The sequence below is a fragment of the Dendrobates tinctorius genome, unplaced genomic scaffold, assembly GCF_039654945.1.
Source record: "Dendrobates tinctorius isolate UK_male_01 unplaced genomic scaffold, ASM3965494v1 ptg000044l, whole genome shotgun sequence".
NCBI lineage: Eukaryota > Metazoa > Chordata > Amphibia > Anura > Dendrobatidae > Dendrobates > Dendrobates tinctorius.
In genome coordinates this window covers 27399275-27420962 of record NW_027361712.1, presented here as the reverse complement: position 1 = coordinate 27420962, position 21688 = coordinate 27399275, and the positions used below count along the sequence as shown (strand labels likewise).

At 44.0% G+C, this 21688-nt stretch overlaps 1 long non-coding RNA gene across 1 annotated transcript in view; it reads right to left on the bottom strand.

Moving 5' to 3' along the window:
• Nucleotides 1–21095, bottom strand: part of LOC141089245 (uncharacterized) — a 135555-nt gene extending 114460 nt beyond the window's left edge. The window contains exon 1 of the long non-coding RNA XR_012232223.1: nt 20982–21095. This is a non-coding gene — a long non-coding RNA (uncharacterized lncRNA). The remainder of the gene's footprint in view (nt 1–20981) is intronic.
• Between the last annotated feature and the right edge of the window lie 593 nt (nt 21096–21688).

Sequence of the window (21688 nt, the reverse complement as noted above, 5' to 3'; positions counted from 1 at the left end):
CTTCAGCAAAGACATTGAAGATGAAACGTGATTAGGTCTTTCAGCATGATAATTATCCCAAGCACACTGCCTGGGCAATGAATGAGTGGCTTCGTAAGAAGCATATGAAGGTCCTGGCGTGGCCTAGCCGGTCTCCAGATTTCAACCTCATAGAAAACCTTTGGAGGGAGTTGAAAGTCCGTGTTGTCCAGCGACAGGCCCAAAACATCACTGCTCTAGAGGAGATCTGCATGGAGGAATGGACAAACTTACCACAAACAGTGTGTGCCAACCTTGTGAAGACTTACAGAAAACGTTTGAAAAGGAGGATGAATGAACTCATGGAGATCAACATTCGACACTGGGGAGACACCATCACGTGTTTCTCAACGCAGTGATTCTAGAGCACTGCCGCCATCCCTTATGGGAAATATGTAAAACAGAAGCCGCGGAGACACCATCACGTGTTTCTCAACGCAAGCAATGACCAGCCAGGTCTTTGCCCGCGAAGGAACAACCACGGGAAAGGCAGTCTCCAATGAAGGAAACCACCTATGCCAAAACATGGTATCCATCCACATACAGCTGTTTCGGGGTATTGCCCCTCATCAGTGTGGAGTAGGAAACTGGCTGATAGGAGCAATGCCTAGTAAAAAGACTATGAAAAGGAGGATGAATGAACTCATGGAGATCAACATCCGACACTGCAGAGACACCATCACGTGTTTCTCAACGCAGTGATTCTAGAGCACTGCCCCCATTCCTTATGGGAAATATGTAAAACATGCAAAACAGAAGCCGCGGAGACACCATCACGTGTTTCTCAACGCAAGCAATGACCAGCCAGGTCTTTGCCCGGGAAGGAACAACCACGGGAAGGGCAGTCTCCAATGAAGGAAACCACCTATGCCAAAACATGGTATCCATCCACATACAGCTGTTTTGGGGTATTGCCCCTCATCAGTGTGGAGTAGGAAACTGGCTGGTAGGAGCAATGCCTAGTAAAAAGACTATGAAAAGGAGGATGAATGAACTCATGGAGATCAACATCCGACACTGCGGAGACACCATCACGTGTTTCTCAACGCAGTGATTCTAGAGCACTGCCCCCATCCCTTATGGGAAATATGTAAAACATGCAAAACAGAAGCCGCGGAGACACCATCACGTGTTTCTCAACGCAAGCAATGACCAGCCAGGTCTTTGCCCGGGAAGGAACAACCACGGGAAGGGCAGTCTCCAATGAAGGAAACCACCTATGCCAAAACATGGTATCCATCCACATACAGCTGTTTCGGGGTATTGCCCCTCATCAGTGTGGAGTAGGAGACTAGCTGGTAGGAGCAATGCCTAGTAAAAAGACTATGAAAAGGAGGATGAATGAACTCATGGAGATCAACATCCGACACTGCGGAGACACCATCACGTGTTTCTCAACGCAGTGATTCTAGAGCACTGCCCCCATCCCTTATGGGAAATATGTAAAACATGCAAAACAGAAGCCGCGGAGACACCATCACGTGTTTCTCAACGCAAGTAATGACCAGCCAGGTCTTTGCCCGTGAAGGAACAACCACGGGAAGGGCAGTCTCCAATGAAGGAAACCACCTATGCCAAAACATGGTATCCATCCACATACAGCTGTTTCGGGGTAAGACCTGGCTGGTCATTGCTTGCGTTGAGAAACACGTGATGGTGTCTCCGCGGCTTCTGTTTTGCATGTTTTACATATTTCCCATAAGGGATGGGGGCAGTGCTCTAGAATCACTGCGTTGAGAAACACGTGATGGTGTCTCCGCAGTGTCGGATGTTGATCTCCATGAGTTCATTCATCCTCCTTTTCATAGTCTTTTTACTAGGTATTGCTCCTACCAGCCAGTTTCCTACTCCACACTGATGAGGGGCAATACCCCGAAACAGCTGTATGTTGATGGATACCATGTTTTGGCATAGGTGGTTTCCTTCATTGGAGACTGCCCTTCCCGTGGTTGTTCCTTCCCGGGCAAAGACGTGGCTGGTCATTGCTTGCGTTGAGAAACACGTGACGGTGTCTCCGCGGCTTCTGTTTTGCATGTTTTACATATTTCCCATAAGGGATGGGGGCAGTGCTCTAGAATCACTGCGTTGAGAAACACGTGATGATGTCTCCGCAGTGTCGGATGTTGATCTCCATGAGTTCATTCATCCTCCTTTTCATAGTCTTTTTACTAGGCATTGCTCCTACCAGCCAGTTTCCTACTCCACACTGATGAGGGGCAATACTCCGAAACAGCTGTATGTGGATGGATACCATGTTTTGGCATAGGTGGTTTCCGTCATTGGAGACTGCCCTTCCCGTGGTTGTTCCTTCCCGGGCAAAGACCTGGCTGGTCATTGCTTGCGTTGAGAAACACGTGATGGTGTCTCCGCAGCTTCTGTTTTGCATGTTTTACATATTTCCCATAAGGGATGGAGGAAGTGCTCTAGAATCACTGCGTTGAGAAACACGTGATGGTGTCTCCGCAGTGTCGGATGTTGATCTCCATGAGTTCATTCATCCTCCTTTTCATAGTCTTTTTACTAGGCATTGCTCCTACCAGCCAGTTTCCTACTCCACACTGATGAGGGGCAATACCCCAAAACAGCTGTATGTGGATGGATACCATGTTTTGGCATAGGTGGTTTCCTTCATTGGAGACTGCCCTTCCCGTGGTTGTTCCTTCCCGGGCAAAGACGTGGCTGGTCATTGCTTGCGTTGAGAAACACGTGATGGTGTCTCCGCGGCTTCTGTTTTGCATGTTTTACATATTTCCCATAAGGGATGGGGGCAGTGCTCTAGAATCACTGCGTTGAGAAACACGTGATGGTGTCTCCGCAGTGTCGGATGTTGATCTCCTCGAGTTCATTCATCCTCCTTTTCATAGTCTTTTTACTAGGCATTGCTCCTACCAGCCAGTTTCCTACTCCACACTGATGAGGGGCAATACCCCGAAATAGCTGTATGTGGATGGATACCATGTTTTGGCATAGGTGGTTTCCTTCATTGGAGACTGCCCTTCCCGTGGTTGTTCCATCCCGGGCAAAGACCTGGCTAGTCATTGCTTGCGTTGAGAAGCACGTGATGGTGTCTCCGCGGCTTCTGTTTTGCATGTTTTACATATTTCCCATAAGGGATGGGGGCAGAGCTCTAGAATCACTGCGTTGAGAAACACGTGATGGTGTCTCCGCAGTGTTGTACGTTGATCTCCATGAGTTCATTCATCCTCCTTTTCATAGTCTTTTTACTAGGCATTGCTCCTACCAGCCAGTTTCCTACTCCACACTGATGAGGGGCAATACCCCGAAACAGCTGTATGTGGATGGATACCATGTTTTGGCATAGGTGGTTTCCTTCATTGGAGACTGCCCTTCCCGTGGTTGTTCCTTCCCGGGCAAAGACCTGGCTGGTCATTGCTTGCTTTGAGAAACACGTGATGGTGTCTCCGCGGCTTCTGTTTTGCATGTTTTACAGAAAACGTTTGACCTCTTATCATTACCAACAAAGGATATATAACAAATTATTGATTATTTTGTTAATGACCAAATAGTTATTTTCCACCATAATTTGACAAATAAATCTTGCCAAATCAGGCAAGGTGATTTTCTGGATTTGTTTTCTCATTTTGAGTCTCATAGTTGTGGTCTACCTATGATGTTAATTACAGGCCTCTCTCAACTTTTTAAGTAGGAGAACTTGCACAATTGGTGGTTGACTAAATACTTTTTTGTGCATACTTGAAAAATATATACTAATGGACTACAATAACTTGATCTGGTTCCTATGCAACCATGGAGTCAAAGCAAAACCAGAAGCATGCACCTTTATAGAGAGAACTTATCCCCATAGCCATTAGGGCCAAGTTATGGATACAAGGATACATCCAAAACAAATGAACACGCCCCATAAGGGGCATGTGAACCAATAATTACCCCTGTTCCAAGGTGTTAAAATCCCCGCAATCCAAATATAAAGTAGTGGACCAAGTTGTTGCATGGAGCCATGTCATCAAAGTCAAGAGGTTAGCAACATGATACTGACACAGGTAAGTGTTTAAAAGCATAGAGATCCCAAGGACATAAATCACTGACGAAGACATCCCTATGCTCTAGACCAGTTTTCCCCAACTCTGGTCCTCAAAAGCCACCAACAGGTCATGTTTATGTTTTCAGGATTTACATAGTATTGCACAGGGGATAATTGCATCACCTGAACAGGCAATCATTCAATCACTTGTGCAATACTAAGGAAATCCTGAAAACATGACCTGTTGGTGTACAGGAGTTGGGGAACACTGCTCTAGACCATCAACCCGTGTGTTGGTGCACTTACCCGAATTAAAGATCAAATAGTGTGCAGCAATAGAGGTCAGAGTTTTGCCCTTCTGATAGTCAGGCTGAGCTGTGCTGATAGTAGACAGATGTTTCAGTATTCTGCTACGGAGTTCTTGTGAGGTATGGCCAACATACACCTGTGAACAGGGACATATGATGGCATAGATCACATTGCTGGTTTTGCAATGTGATCTTTGAGTTTGACTGATTAATTAATTGTGTCTGTGGACATGAGTCTTTTATAAAGGTGACTATGTACACATTAGCATTTTTTGTGCAGCGCATCGTGCGCGTCCATGCGCATGCATCATGCTCACCTATGTTTAACATAGCGTGCGCATGGTCTAGCGTTTGTACGCGTTTGTATGCGTTTTTGTGCGCATGCGTTTTTCATCGCGTGCGCCTAGGCACGCCCGACGCAACCTGTTGCATTTTTGGGTCCGTCCAACGGCGTCAAAAAAAGCATGCGTACGCTTGCACGCGGAATGCGACAAAATAACGCATTACACATGCGTTTTAAGAGTTAACATGGCTAGAAACTGGTTAAAACACATACGCCAAAAAAACGCAAACACATGCAAAATGCATGATGCGTTTTTTGCATGCGTTTCTATTGCGCATGAAGCGCTGCGCTAAAAAACGCTAATGTGAAAGTAGCCTAAGACAGCTGCCTTTAATGCAGGTAACAAAATTTATTAGGAGCGTCTAACTGGTCTGAAGGAGCCAGAACTCCTAATGGTTGGTATGCGATCAAATACTTATTTCTCACTGCAAAATGCAAATAAATTTCTATAATTTATACAATGTGATTTTATGAAGTTTATTTTTGATATTCTATCTCTTATTGTTAAAATTAGGCTACCCTTAATATTACATACTGGTCATGTCTTTGCCAGTGGGTAAACTTACAAAATCAGCAAGGGATCAAATAATTATTTCCTTCACTGTATATATATATATATATATATATATATATATATATGTGTGTGTATGTGTGTCTCTGACATCTACTGTATATATCTATTCTATGTGTAAATATCTATTCTAGCTATTCTATTCTAACCTGTCACGCTGTGATGAATTGCTGGCTTTTCATATCTATCTATCTATCTATCTATCTATCTATCTATCTATCTATCTATCTATCTATCTATCTTTGTATCTACCTATCCCATCCACTTCAGCTTTTTTCCCATGCCCCCAGACCTGTTTGTTGGGTCCAGCAGAAAAATATTCTGCTTTCCCATTGACTTGCATTGGATCTGTTATTCCATATGTATACAAGGATATTAGAAATTATTTGTGCCGATTTTTCCCAAATCAGAATATTTCACTACTCATCACTAGTGATTATATATTAGTCTAAGGGGTCTTTTCTTTTTGGATTTTTATATAAATTGTATCTGATAGAGCCACACACGTATATATGTCTGACAATATGGTAATGAGGTGACATCACTTCCTCCTGGGACATCTCCTACATAATAAAGACAGCGCTGATGGATCACACATCACCTCCTAGAAGTAACCCCAGCCGTAATGAAGACTTTCCTGGTCCTCTTTATATCACTGGCCGGCGTGTCAGGTGACCATTACTAGAGACATTACTAGTACATTAGTATAAGGATATTACTAGCACTATGATGAGCTGTGGATATGGATGTAACCTTATTCTGTGTATTCTCCAGGTGTCCGGTCTCAGGAACGACTTGTCCAGTCATCAGACCCCGTGGTGATAAAGCCCGGGAATTCCCATACACTCTCATGTGAAGGATTTGGCTTCACCTTCAGTAACTATGGCATGCACTGGGTCAGACAGACTCCTGATAGAAGATTACAGTGGATGGCATATATTAGTGGTGGTGGGGGTACTACACAGTATGAGGATTCTATTAAAGGACGATTCACAATCTCCAGAGATAACAGTAAAAACATGGTATATCTGCAAATGACCAATGTAAAGAATGAGGACACTGCCGTATATTACTGTGCTAGAGACCCACACTGATCGAGGACAAGCTCTGAGTGTGACATAAACTGGGAGAAAGAATCATCAATTCATCGCTAGGTGGCAGCACTAATATTAGATTATTACAGGAAAAGGGAGAAATAAATTTGGAAGCAGGCTATATATGAAGAAATTCTGTCAGATAACACTCAGTTTCTTCCTGAAAATGATTGCATACACAAATTCTTTGTTATTATTATCTTCATTTAATTTGTCTTAAATGAAAAAACACAAAAAGAATTGTCCTAAAGCCAAATTGGATATAATTCCACACCAAACATAAAAAAGAGGGTGGACAAAAGTATTGGCACTGTTTGAAAAATCATGTGATGCTTCTCTAATTTGTGTAATTAACAGCACCTGTAACTTACCTGTGGCACCTAACAGGTGTTGGCAATAACTAAATCACACTTGCAGCCAGTGTACATGGATTAAAGTTGACTCAACCTCTGTCCTGTGTCCTTGTGTGTACCACATTGAGCATGGAGAAAAGAAAGAAGACCAAAGAACTGTCTAAGGACTTGAGAAACCAAATTGTGAGGAAGCATGAGCAATCTCAAGGCTACAAGTCCATCTCCAAAGACCTGAATGTTCCTGTGTCTACCGTGCACAGTGTCATCAAGAAGTTTAAAGCCCATGGCACTGTGGCTAACCTCCCTAGATGTGGACGGAAAAGAACCTCGACTAACATCCAAATAAGTTCAAGCTGCCCTGCAGTCCGAGGGTACAACATTGTCAACCCGTACTATCCGTCGGCGTCTGAATGAAAAGGGACTGTATGGTAGGAGACCCAGGAAGACTCCACTTCTTACCCCGAGACATAAAAAAGCCAGGCTGGAGTTTGCCAAAACTTACCTGAAAAAGCCTAAAACGTTTTGGAAGAATGTTCTCTGGTCAGATGAGACAAAAGTAGAGCTTTTTGGGCAAAGGCATCAACATAGAGTTTACAGGAGAAAAAAAGAGGCATTCAAAGAAAAGAAAAAGAAAAGAACACGATCCCTACAGTCAAACATGGCGGAGGTTCCCTGATGTTTTGGGGTTGCTTTGCTGCCTCTGGCACTGGACTGCTTGACCGTGTGCATGGCATTATGAAGTCAGAAGACTACCAGCAAATTTTGCAGCATAATGTAGGGCTCAGTGTGAGAAAGCTGGGTCTCCCTCAGAGGTCATGGGTCTTCCAGCAGGACAATGACCCAAAACACACTTCAAAAAGCACTAGAAAATGGTTTGAGAGAAAGCACTGGAGACTTCTAAGGTGGCCAGCAATGAGTCCAGACCAGAATCCCATAGAACACCTTTGGAGAGATGTAAAAATGGCAGTTTGGAGAAGGCACCCTTCAAATATCAGGGACCTGGAGCAGTTTGCCAAAGAAGAATGGTCTAAAATTCCAGCAGAGCATTGTAAGAAACTCATTGATGGTTACCGGAAGCGGTTGGTCGCAGTTATTTTGGCTAATGGTTGTGTAACCAATAGTGTTGAGCGATACCGTCCGATACATAAAAGTATCAGATCGGAATGGATCGGCCGATCTAAAAAAAATATCGGGTATCGCCGATTCCGATACCGGAAGTCCCATTCAAGTCTATGGGACTTCCGGTATTGGAATAAGAAAAACCCTATTTTTGCCTTGTACAGCCTCTCTGGGGTCTGTACGGGCCTTTCGGGGGGCTGTGCCGGCCTGCCGGGGGGTCTGTGCAGGCTCCGATGGTCTGTGCCGGCCTGCCGGTGGTCTGTGCCGGCCTGCCGGGGAGCTGTGCCGGCCTGCCGGGGAGCTGTGCCGGCCTGCCGGTGGTCTGTGCAGGCTCCGGTTGTCTGTGCCGGCCTGCCGGGGGGCTGTGCCGGCCTGCCGGTGGTCTGTGCAGGCTTCGGTGGTCTGTGCCGGCCTGCCGGTGGTCTGTGCAGGCTCTGGGGGTCTGTGCAGGCATCGTCCGATGGGACTACAAGTCCCATCGGGCGATGCCTGCTACCATGACAGGGATTGACACATTAGCCAATGATGGGACAGTAGTAGTCCCATCATCCGGCTAATGTGTTGAATGTAAAAAAAAATAAAAAAAATAAAAATTACATGCTACCTACATACAACATGCATACTACATATATACTACATATATACTACATGCAACATACATGCTACATACTACATACATGCTACATACATACTACATACATAATACATATATACTACATGAATGCAACATACATCCAACATATATACTACATGCATGCAACATACATACAACATATATACTACATGCATGCATCATGCATACTACATATATACTATATATACTACATGTAACATACATACTACATATATACTACATGCTACATACATGCAACATACTACATACATGCTACATACTACATACATAATACATATATGCTACATGCATGCAACATACATGCAACATACATACTACATGCATGCAACATGCATACTACATATATACTATATATACTACATGTAACATACATACTACATATATACTACATGCTACATACATGCAACATACACACTACATGCTACATCATGCAACATACATACTACATACATGCTACATACTACATGCATACTAAATACATGCTACATACATACACTACATGCATGCAACATACATACTACATATATACCACATGCATGCAACATGCATACTACATATATAGTGCATATATACTACATGCATACTACATATATACCACATACATGTTACATACATACAACATGCATACTACATATATACTACATGTAACATACATACTACATATATACTACATACTACATGCATACTACATACATGCTACATACTACATACATGCTACATATATACTACATACATAATACATATATACTACATGCATGCAACATACAACATATATACTTTAAAAAAAAAAAAAAGTCCCTAGTCTCACTTCATGCCATTGCTGCGGCATAAAGTGAGACTAGGGACTTTTTTTTTACAGTGGTGGAGGAATACAGTGCGGAAGGATACCTTCCGTCATTGTATTCCTGGAGCTGGTAGAGAACGGTAGCATCAGCTGATGCTGCTGTTCTCCACGCAAGATGGACGTGGGACCCTCGTGGACTTCTGCGGATCAGGGTAAGTATATTGGTGTTTTTTTATTTTGATATTTATTCCTCAGGCGACAATGGCTTCGGGGATCAAAGTGACAAGTGACGGTGAGTATGTACTCTATGTTATATGTACTGTATGTCTATATGTATGTATTGTATGTAGTATATATGTATGTTGCATGCATGTAGTGTATGTATGTAGTATGTATGTAGCATGTATGTAGTATGCATGTAGTATGTAGCATGTATGTAGTATGTTGCATGAATGTAGCATGTAGTGTGTATGTTGCATGTATGTAGCATGTAGTATATATGTAGTATGTATGTTACATGTAGTATATATAGTATATATGTAGTATGCATGTTGCATGCATGTAGTATATATGTTGTATGTATGTTGCATGCATGTAGTATATATGTATTATGTATGTAGTATGTAGCATGTATGTAGTATGTAGCATGACACAAAGCTAGGAGGGATAGCTAATACTAGAGAAGAGAGAGAGAGGATTCAAAAAGATTTAAATAAACTGGAGAAGTGGGCAGCAACTAACAGAATGGTTTTTAACAGGGAGAAATGCAAAGTACTACATCTGGGCAATAAAAATGAAAAAAGCATATATAGAATGGGAGGAATAGGGCTAAGTGACAGCACATGTGAAAAAGACTTGGGTATACTAATAGATCACAGACTGAATATGAGTCAACAGTGTGATGCAGCAGCAAAAAAGGCAAATGCAATTCTAGGATGTATTAACAGAAGCATACAGTCTAGATCACGTGAAGTAATTATTTCCCTCTACTCCTCTTTGGTCAGACCTCATCTGGAATATTGTGTCCAATTTTGGGCACCACATTTTAAAAAAGACATCAACAAACTGGAGCAAGTTCAGAAAAGAGCGACCAGAATGGTGACCGGTCTGCAAACCCTGTCTTATGAGGAAAGGTTGCAGGATTTGGGAATGTTTAGTTTGCAAAAGAGAAGACTGAGAGGAGACTTAATAGCTGTCTACAAATATCTAAAGGGCTGTCACATTGTAGAAGGATCAACTTTATTCTCATTTGCACAAGGAAAGACTAGAAGCAATGGGATGAAGCTGAATGGGAGGAAACACAGATTAGATATTAGAAAAAACTTTTTGACAGTTAGAGTGATCAATGAGTGGAACAGGTTGCCACGAGAAGTGGTGAGTTCTCCTTCAATGGAAGTCTTCAAACAGAGGCTGGACAGACATCTAACTGGGATGATTTAGCGAATCCTGCTTTGAGCAGGGGGTTGGACCAGATGGCCCAGGAGGTCCCTTCCAACTCTACGATTCTATGATTCTATGTATGTAGCATGTAGTATATATGTAGTATGTATGTTACATGTAGTATATATAGTATATATGTAGTATGCATGTTGCATGCATGTAGTATATATGTTGTATGTTGCATGCATGTAGTATATATGTATTATGTATGTAGTATATATGTAGCATGTATGTAGTGTGTAGCATGTATGTAGTATGCATGTAGTATGTAGTATATATGTAGTATGTATGTTACATGTAGTATATATGTAGTATGCATGTTGTATGTATGTAGCATGTATGTGGTATATATGTAGTATGCATGTAGTATATATGCAGTATATATGTAGTATGCATGTTGCATGCATGTGGTATATATGTAGTCTGTATGTTGCATGTATGTAGCATGTAGTGTGTATGTTGCATGTATGTAGCATGTAGTATATATGTAGTATGTATGTAGCATGCATGTATATATAGTATATATGTAGTATGCATGTTGCATGCATGTGGTATATATGTAGTATGTATGTTGCATGCATGTAGTGTATGTATGTAGTATGTATGTAGTATGTATGTTGCATGTATGTAGCATGTAGTGTGTATGTTGCATGTATGTAGCATTTAGTATATATGTAGTATGTATGTTACATGTAGTATATATAGTATATACACTCACTGGCCACTTTATTAGGTACACCTGTCCAACTGTGTGTTAAGACTTAATTTCTAATCAGCCAATCACATGGCGGCAACTCAGTGCATTTAGGCATGTAGACATGGTCAAGACAATCTCCTGCAGTTCAAACCGAGCATCAGTATGGGGAAGAAAGGTGATTTGAGTGCCTTTGAACGTGGCATGATTGTTGGTGCCAGAAGGGCTGGTCTGAGAATTTCAGAAACTGCTGATCTACTGGGATTTTCACGCACAACCATCTCTAGGGTTTACAGAGAATGGTCCGAAAAAGAAAAAAAATCCAGGGAGCGGCAGTTCTGTGGCCGGAAATGCCATGTTGATGCCAGAGGTCAGAGGAGAATGGGCAGACTGGTTCGAGCTGATAGAAAGGCAACAGTGACTCAAATTGCCACCCGTTACAACCAAGGTGGCCAGAAGAGCATCTCTGAACGCACAGTGCGTCGAACTTTGAGGCAGATGGGCTACAGCAGCAGAAGACCACACTGGGTACCACTCCTCTCAGCTAAGAACAGGAAACTGAGGCTACAATTTGCACAAGCTCATCGAAATTGGACAGTAGAAGATTGGAAAAACGTTGCCTGGTCTGATGAGTCTCGATTTCTGCTGCGACATTCGGATGGTAGGGTCAGAATTTGGCGTAAACAACATGAAAGCATGGATCCATCCTGCCTTGTATCAACGGTTCAGGCTGGTGGTGGTGGTGTCATGGTGTGGGGAATTTTTTCTGGGCACTCTTTGGGCCCCTTGGTACCAATTGAGCATCGTTGCAACGCCACAGCCTACCTGAGTATTGTTGCTGACCATGTCCATCCCTTTATGACCACAATGTACCCAACATCTGATGGCTACTTTCAGCAGGATAATGCGCCATGTCCTAAAGCTCGAATCATCTCAGATTGGTTTCTTGAACATGACAATGAGTTTACTGTACTCAAATGGCCTCCTCAGTCACCAGATCTCAATCCAATAGAGCATCTTTGGGATGTGGTGGAACGGGAGATTCGCATCAGGGATGTGCAGCCGACAAATCTGCGCCAACTGTGTGATGCCATCATGTCAATATGGTCCAAAATCTCTGAGGAATGCTTCCAGCACCTTGTTGAATCTCTGCCACGAAGAATTGAGGCAGTTCTGAAGGCAAAAGGGGGTCCAACCCCTTACTAGCATGGTGTACCTAATAAAGTGGCCAGTGAGTGTATGTAGTATGCATGTTGCATGCATGTAGTATATATGTATTATGTATGTAGTATATATGTAGCATGTATGCAGTATGTAGCATGTATGTAGCATGTAGCATGTATGTAGTATGCATGTTGTATGTATGTAGCATGTATGTAGCATGTAAATTTTTTTTTTTACATTCAACACATTAGCCGGATGATGGGACTACTACTGTCCCATCATTGGCTAATGTGTCAATCACTGTCATGGTAGCAGGCATCGCCCGATGGGACTTGTAGTCCCATCGGACGATGGCTGCACAGACCCCCGGAGCCTGCACAGACCACCGGCAGGCCGGCACAGCCCCCCGGCAGGCCGGCACAGACCACCGGCAGGCCGGCACAGCCCCCCAGCAGGCCGGGACAGGCAACCGGAGCCTGCACAGACCACCGGCAGGCCGGCACAGCCCCCCAGCAGGCCGGCACAGACCACCGCAGCCTGCACAGACCACTGGCAGGCCGGCACAGCCACCCGGCAGGCCGGCACAGACCACTGGAGCCTGCACAGACCACCGGCAGGCCGGTACTGACCCCCGGCCAGTCGGCACAGCCCCCCCGAAGGCCCAAACTGACGGCGCATCAGGATGCGCACAGACAGCGCATCATGATGACGTCATTTCGGCAGCCAATCAGAGCCACAAAAGTGGCTCATTGCATTTTGGACTTCCGATTCCGGTATCCGATACGAAAAAAGTATCGGTACTCGGTATCGGAATTTCGATACAGCAAATATCGGCCGATACCTGATACTTGCGGTATCGGAAAGCTCAACACTAGTAACCAAGTATTAGGCTGAGGGTGCCAATACTTTTGTCTGGCCCATTTTTGGAGTTTTGTGTGAAATGATCAATGTTTTGCTTTTTGCTTCATTCTCTTTTGTGTTTTTTCATTTAAGACAAATTAAATGAAGATAATAATACCAAAGAATTTGTGTTTGCAATCATTTTCAGGAAGACACTGAGTATTATCTGACAGAATTGCAGGGGTGTCAATACTTTTGGCCACAACTGTATGTTAGATTATGGTGATTCTTTATGCTTTTCATTAAATCAAAAATTTACAAGATAATACATAACTGAATTCTTGCTTAAGAGAGTAGAAAGTATATCTGGATTTTGGAACATTCACCTTTTGATACAGACACAGGTGTTTCTCACTAAATTAGAATATCATCAAAAAGTTAATTCATTTCAATTCTTCAATACACAAAGTGAAACTCATATTATATAGAGTCATTACACACAAAGTGATCTATTTCAAGGGTTTAATTCTGCTAATGTCGTTGATTATGGCTTACAGCTAGTGAGAACCCAAAAGTCATTTTCTCAGTAAATTAGAATAATTAACAAAAAACACCTGCAAAGGCTTCTTAAGCATTTAAAAAGGTCCCTTAGCCTGTTTCAGAATGAAGCCAAAAGCTTATGAGACTGAGTTGTCTAGAGCCCACCATTAGAGCTGACTTTAGAAGCCCTTTCATAGCTAAGCATAAATATTGAATGTTCATTTTTTACACTAATTAAAAACAGAACTTAATTTTGCTATGTTTTTTGGGCGCCATATGTCAGAACCAGTAGCATAGATACCAGGGGGCAGAGGGGGTGGTGGCCCCAGGCCCGCGCTCAGAGGGGGCCCACCCAGAGCTATGCTACTGTAACTGTATCTGTGGCAGAGCAGGGTGAATTGATCATCTCCCTGCTCTGCCGCTATGTTCTCTTCTGTGTGCACAGGACCTGTGATGAGGTCACAGGAGGGAAGGAGTCAGGGGTCACATGATCAGGGGCCTCGGTGTATGCAGGACTCTGCTGTGCTGGTTGTCATGGTGCTGGATGAGGGGAAGTTTATGTGTGGGGTCAGGAGGGGTTTACTGGGTACATGTAGTGAGCTGTGTGTGTAGAAAGTGTACGGAGCGGAGATGTGTACGAGGTGTATGGAGCGGAGCCATGTGTGTATGACGCGTGCGGAGTGGAGTCGTGTGTATATGAGGTGTACGGAGCAGAGCCGTGTGTGTACGAGGTGTATGGAGTGGAGGCGTGTGTACAAGGTGTACTGAGTGAAGCCACGTGTGTACGAGGTGTACGGAGCGGAGCCATGTGTGTACGAACAAGGTGTACAGAGCAGAGCCGTGTGTTTGCAAAGTGTACAGAGCGGAGCCGTGTGTATACGAGGTGTACAGAGCGGAAATGTGTACCAGGTGTACGGAACGGAGCCGTGTGTGTACGAGGTGTACAGAGCGGAAACGCATGTCTATGAGGTGTATGAAGCAAAGTGTAAGGTTATCAGCCTTTTTTGACACGTCGTTTTTTGAAATTCAGTTTTTTCCATCGACCATTTTGCTTTCTGTCCTGCTGCAGCTATCTTGCCCTCAGTTAACCCCTTCATGACCCAGCCTATTTTGACCTTAATGACCTGGCCATTTTTTGCAATTCTGACCAATGTCCCTTTATGAGGTAATAACTCAGGAACGCTTCAACGCATCCTAGCGATTCCGAGATTTTTTTTCGTGACATATTGGGCTTCATGTTACTGGTAAATTTAGGTCGATAATTTTTGCGTTTATTTGTGAAAAAAATGGAAATTTGGCAAAAATTTTGAAAATTTTGCAATTTTCAAATTTTGAATTTTTATTCTGTTAAACCAGAGAGTTATGTGACACAAAATAGTTAATAAATAACATTTCCCACATGTCTACTTTACATCAGCACAATTTTGGAAACAACATTTTTTTTCGTTAGGAAGTTATAAGGGTTAATAGTTGACCAGCGATTTTTCATTTTTACAACAAAATTTACAAAACCATTTTTTTTAGGGACCACCTCACATTTGAAGTCATTTTGAGGGGTCTATATGGCAGAAAATACCCAAAAGTGACACCATTCTAAAAACTGCACCCCTCATGCTACTCAAAACTACATTCAAGAAGATTATTAACCCTTCAGGTGCTTCACAGAAACTAAAGCAACATGGAACGAAAAAAATGGACATTTTAATTTTTCCAACCAAAATTTTCTTTTAGCATCAGTTTTTTCTTTTTCACATGGGCAACAGGTTAAAATGGATCCTAAAATTTGTTGGGCAATTTCTCCTGAGTACATCGATACCTCATATGTGGTCATAAACCACTGTTTGGGCGCACGGCAGGGCCCGGAAGGGAAGGAGCGCCATTTGACTTTTTGATTGGAAAATTAGCTCCAATCGTTAGCGGACACCATGTCGCATTTGGAGAGCCCCTGTGTGCCTAAACATTGGAGCTCCCCCACAAGTGACCCCATTTTGGAAACTAGACCCCCGAAGGAACTTATCTAGATGTGTGGTGAGCACTTTGAACCCCCAAGTGCTTCACAGAAGTTTTTAGCCCACTATTTTTTATTTTCACAAGGCTATCAGGAGAAATTGAACCACAAAAGTTGTTGTGCAATTTGTCCTGAGTACACCGATACCCCATATGTGGGGGGGAACCACTGTTTAGGAGCACGGGAGAGCTCAGAAGGGAAGGAGTGCCATTTTGGAATGCAGACTTTGATGGAATGTTCTGCGGGTGTCATTGCTATGAGCTCATTTTCTGCTCCACCAGCTGGGAGTTCTCCTTCCGTTCTCCCTCTGGTGGTGACAGGAGGTAGTGAGGTAGTGAGTATCAGACTGGATATAAGACAGCCGACGCCCTATCCTGGTGCTGGTGATTCAGTCTGCTTCTCAGGTCTTGGACTTCTGCTCTGCTCCAGTCTTCTCAAGTTAAGTTTGTTTTTGCTAATGTTCACACTTGCTCTTGTTGGTCAACTCAGTTTTTGTGTGGTCAGCCAGCCCGGCTGGGCTGTGCTAAATTTCCACTCTTATTTATCTGTATTTGCCAATTTGCCTTTTTGTCCTTTATTGGATTGGCCTCTTTTTTTCTCTGTCTCAGAATGTTTCAGAGTGCTGATATAGTGGGAGAGGTCTAGTGACTTCAGGGTTAATTTTGTTATCAGAAGTGTTGGACATTATTTTGGGTAGGGTTTTTTGGCAGATTGCAGACAGTATCTTTTCTTTCCTGTCCTTTCAAGTTAGTTTGGCCCCATCGTTTGCTCAGCCTATTTTTCTGCCTTTGTTTGTGTTTTCATCTTGCTTCACCGTCAATACATGTGGGGGGCTGTCTTTCCTTTGGGGTCTGCTCTGGGGGAGTTAGTTTTCCTCTTTTCTTACTTTAGGCTTATTTAGCTCTCCGGTTGTGACGAGGCGTCCAGGACCATCGTAGGCACGCGCCAAGACTGCTTCTAGTTGTGTGTTAAGATCAGGGATCTGCAATCTGCATAGTTACCAACCTCTCTGGTTTTCTGAGACTTAGCGTGTGTTGCTTTTTTTCTCCTCGGTGACCCATTCATAACAGTCATGTTGCGTTTGCAGAGCCCCTGTGTGCCTAAACAGTAGAAACCCCCACATGTGACCCCATTTTGGAAACTAGAACCCCCAAGGAGCTTATCTAGATGTGTAGTGAGCACTCTGAACCCACAAGTGCTTCAAAGAATTTTATAAACGCAGAGCCATGAAAATAAAAAAATATTTTTTTTTCCTCAAAAATGATTTTTTAGCCAGCTATTTTTTATTTTCCCAAGGGTAACAGGATAAATTGGACCCCAAAAGTTGTTGTCCAGTTTGTCCTGAGTACGCTGGTACTCCATATGTGGGGGGAACCACTGTTTGAGCGCACGGCATGGCTCAGAAGGGAAAGAGCGTCATTTTGACTTTTTGAATGGAAAATTAGCTCCAATCGTTAGCGGACACCATGTCGTGTTTGCAGAGCCCCTACGTGCGTAAACTTTGGAGCTCCCCCACAAATGACCCCATTTTGGAAACTAGACCCCCTAAGGAACTTTTCTAGATGCATAGTGAGCACTTTGAACCCCCAGGTGCTTCACAGAAGTTTATAACGCAGAGCCGTTAAAATAAAAAAAATGTTTTCCTCAAATAATAATTTTTTAGCCTGCTATTTTTTATTTTCACAAGGTAACAGGATAAACTGGACCCCAAAAGTTGTTGTCCAGCTTGTCCTGAGTACGCTGGTACCCCATATGTGGGGGGGACCACTGTTTGGGCACACGTTGGGGCTCAGAAGGGAAGTAGTGACGTTTTGAAATGACGACTTGATGGAATGGCCTGTGGGTGTCATGTTATGTTTGCAGAGCCTCTGATGTACCTAAACAGTGCAAACCCCCCACAAATGACCCCATTTTGGAAACTAGATCACCCAAGAAACTAATTTAGATGTGAGGTGAGCACTTTGAACCCCCAAGTGCTTCACAGAAGTTTATAACGCAGAGCCGTGAAAATAAAAAATATTTTTTTCCTCAAAAAATGATTTTTAGTCCACTATTTTTTATTTTCACAAGGGTAACAGGATAAATTGGACCCCAAAAGTTGTTGTTCAGTGTGTCCTGAGTACGCTCGTACCCCATAAGTGGGGGGGACCACTGTTTGGGCACACGTTGGGGCTCGGAAGGGAAGTAGTGACATTTTGAAATGCCGACTTGATGGAATGGTCTGTGGGCGTCATGTTACGTTTGCAGAGCCCCTGATGTACCTAAACAGTGAAAACCCCCCACAAATGACCCCATTTTGGAAACTAGATCACCTAAGGAACTAATCTAGATGTGAGGTGTGCACTTTGAACCCCCAAGTGCTTCACAGAAGTTTATGACGCAGAGCTGTGAAAATAAAAAATTATTTTTTTTTCCTCAAAAAATGATTTTTAGCCCACTATTTTTTATTTTCACAAGGGTAACAGGATAAATTGGACCCCAAAAGTTGTTGTCCAGTTTGTCCTGAGTACGCTGGTACCCCATATGTGGGGGGGGACCACTGTTCGGGGACATGTTGGGGCTCGGAATGGAAGTAGTGACGTTTTGAAATGCCGACTTGAAGGAATGGTCTGTGGGCGTCATGTTATGTTTGCAGAGCCCCTGATGTACCTAAACAGTGGAAACCCCCCACAAGTGACCCCATTTTGGAAACTCGACCCCCAAAAGAACTTATCTAGATGTGTGATGAACACGTTGAACCCCCAAGTGCATCACAGAAGTTTATAACGCAGAACCGTGAAAATAAAAAAATCATTTTTTTTCCACAAAAATAATTATTTTAGCCCCCATTTTTTTATTTTCCCAAGGGTAACAGGAGAAATTAAACCCCCAAAGTTGTTGTGCAATTTTTCCTGAGTACTCTGATACCCCATAAGTGGGGGTACACCACTGTTTAGGCACACGTCGGGGCTTGAAATGGAGGGAGCACCGTTTGACTTTTTGAACGCAAAATTGGCTGGAATAAATGGTGGCTCCATGTCGCATTTGGAGACCCCAAACAGTGGAAACCCCTCAATTCTATCTCCAACCCTAATCATAACCCTAACCACAACCCTAATCCCAACACACCCCTAACGAAATCCCAACTCTAACCCTAACCACAAGCCTAACCGTAACCCCAACCCAACCCTAACCCTAACCCTAATCCCAATTACAACCCTAACCCTAATCCCATCCCTAATTCCAACCCTAACCCTAATTCCAACCCTAACCCTAATTCCAACCCTAACCCTATGTCCATCCCTATCCCTTAGTCCAACCCTAACCCTAGCCCTAACCCTAGCCCTAACCCTAGCCCTAATGGAAAAATAAAAGAAAAATATTTTTTTTATTTTATTATTTGTCCCTACCTATGGGGGTGATAAGGGGGGCAGTGATTTACTTTTTTTTATTTTGATCACTATGAAAGTTTATCATAGTGATCAAAATAAATGAATGAATCTGCAGCGTTGCAGATTCAATTCGGCGCACTGCGCATGCGCCCACCATCTTCCAAGATGGCGGCGCCCATGACGCTGGACGGCGGGACACCGGGACGGATAGCGGGAGGTCGGAGGCACAAAGGAGGGTGAGAGGGGGTGATCGTAGGGCGGGGGCGGCGGGGGGCAGATTATGACGGCGGCTGCCGATCGGTGCCGTCAGACGGTGGCGGCAGTCGATCGGTGCCGTCAGTCGGTGTTGGGGGGTCGGGTCTTGGTCTCCAGCCATATCCGATGCTATTTCAGCATCGGCCATGGCTGGATTGTAATATTTCACCAATTTTCATTGGTGAAATATTACAATCGCTCTGATTGGCAGTTTCACTTTTAACAGCCAATCAGAGCGATCGTAGGCACGTGGGGGCTAAGCCACGTCCCCAAGTGTTAACTCTGAAGGGTCCTTTGTGTGCTGGTCAGGTGACCTTTCAGTGACCCCGTTCACCCGACCCGCAGGGGGGCCATCAATTCATGACGCCACATAGGCGTCATGGGTCATATTGTCACGACTTTTCATGACGCCTATGTGGCGTCAAAGGTCGTGAAGGGGTTAATAAGGAGTTTCCAGCTTTCATGTTCCCACCCTGATTCTCTCAGCAGCCTCAGCTGAGCAATCAGTGCTTCAGAATCAAGTCTGCAGTTAGCCTGTGACCTGGCTCCTGTAAGTCTTGGACTTGGTACTCCAGCCATCTCCTGCTGATTAACTTTTGAACACTTGTGGACACTGGAAACCTGCTGCCTGCTAAATCCACATTTGCAAGCAAAGTAACAGAGAGAGACCATGAACCTGTTGTGTAAGTTCTGCTGTGCTTAAAGTTTACTCTGGCCTGCTGTGTCTCCTGCCTCTGTATCTGCAAACTGTGTGAACCCTTTTGCTTACTTGTATGAAGTAATACAAGTCCTTCCTAATCACACCTGTGTCTCCTGTGTTTTTCCTCGCACCCAAGCACAAGACGCTATATGAAATGTACACAGTACATCACAAGATTCTTAAGCCAACGTTGGTGTCTGCTCGGTCTGGGAAGGCTGTGTCTGCCGTGACTGTGGATGTCAGATATCCATTTATATCTACTGTGATGACAGTGGTTGCGACTTCTCACAACCATTCCAGGTGAGCGCATTCCCTTCTTTTTTACTCTGGAGTATTACCACAGATAAACACTATTGTGTGCTTTTTTTTTCCCTTCCAGTACTTCTGCCTTAAAGGATCTGGAAGATGGAGGCTCACATAAAGGAGTTGTGCGGTGTGACTAATACAATCCTTGCAGATATACAGACTTTAAAAACCCTTTTTGCAAGCCTGCAGTAACTTATTAATCACAATTTGCAGGTTTTTGGACAAACTACTCAGGATTTACGAGTCAGGATTGAGGCTCTAGAGGAACGAGTCCAGGCTCCAGCCATAACCCCAAGTTCTGGGATCCCCAAGTTATCCCCTTTTTGTTTTGACGGTGAACGTGCAAAATTCAGGGGATTTATTAACCAATGCAGCCTGTTTTTCTCTGCACATGCTTCACACTGAACAATCCAAAGTGCTAACTTATCACGCTTACCCTTATTTGCAGGGGGGTAGCGTGACCAGTCAGCGGTCCCGGCATTGGTGCAGGAACTTTAACCACGGGGCTGTCAGAGGGGCCCGTGTAGGAGCACAGTTTGGGAGGTCGCAGGACCTGTGGAGGGGGTGGAGCGCTTGCAGAAGTGCTCAGAGGCTGCAGGACCTAGCACCACGTGACCCAGTGATGTCAGAGGGGGCGGAGCCTATCGCAGAGATGCTGCAGTGACAGGCAGGGGACTCAGAGAGCAAGGGGCTTACACAGTAGCGATGGTCGGGCAATCCAGAAGTCATACACAGGAGAAGCAATGCGGTACAGAATCAGGCAGAACAAGAATGGTCAGGGAAGCTGGAGGTCGAGCACGGGTCGGGCTGCACGGTACAAAATCAGAGAGTCAGAAGGTAGTCAAGGGAAGCCAATGGTCAGAACACGGGTCGAGCAGGATGGTACCAAATCTGAAAGCCAAGAGACAAAAACCAGAAACCAGACCAAGTCATACACACCACAGACAGGGAAACAGGCGAGAGGCACTTAGCACAGACAGGGTCGAGCACACTCAAGTATGAAGTATAAACGACAGGGAAGGTTGCTTGCCTGTAGCCATAAATACCCTCCCTGAGGCCAAAGAGAGGCTCTCACCATTAACCCTTCACTTCTCAGACCAAAATTCCAGATACCATGACAGTACCCCTCCCTCAACGGGGGGC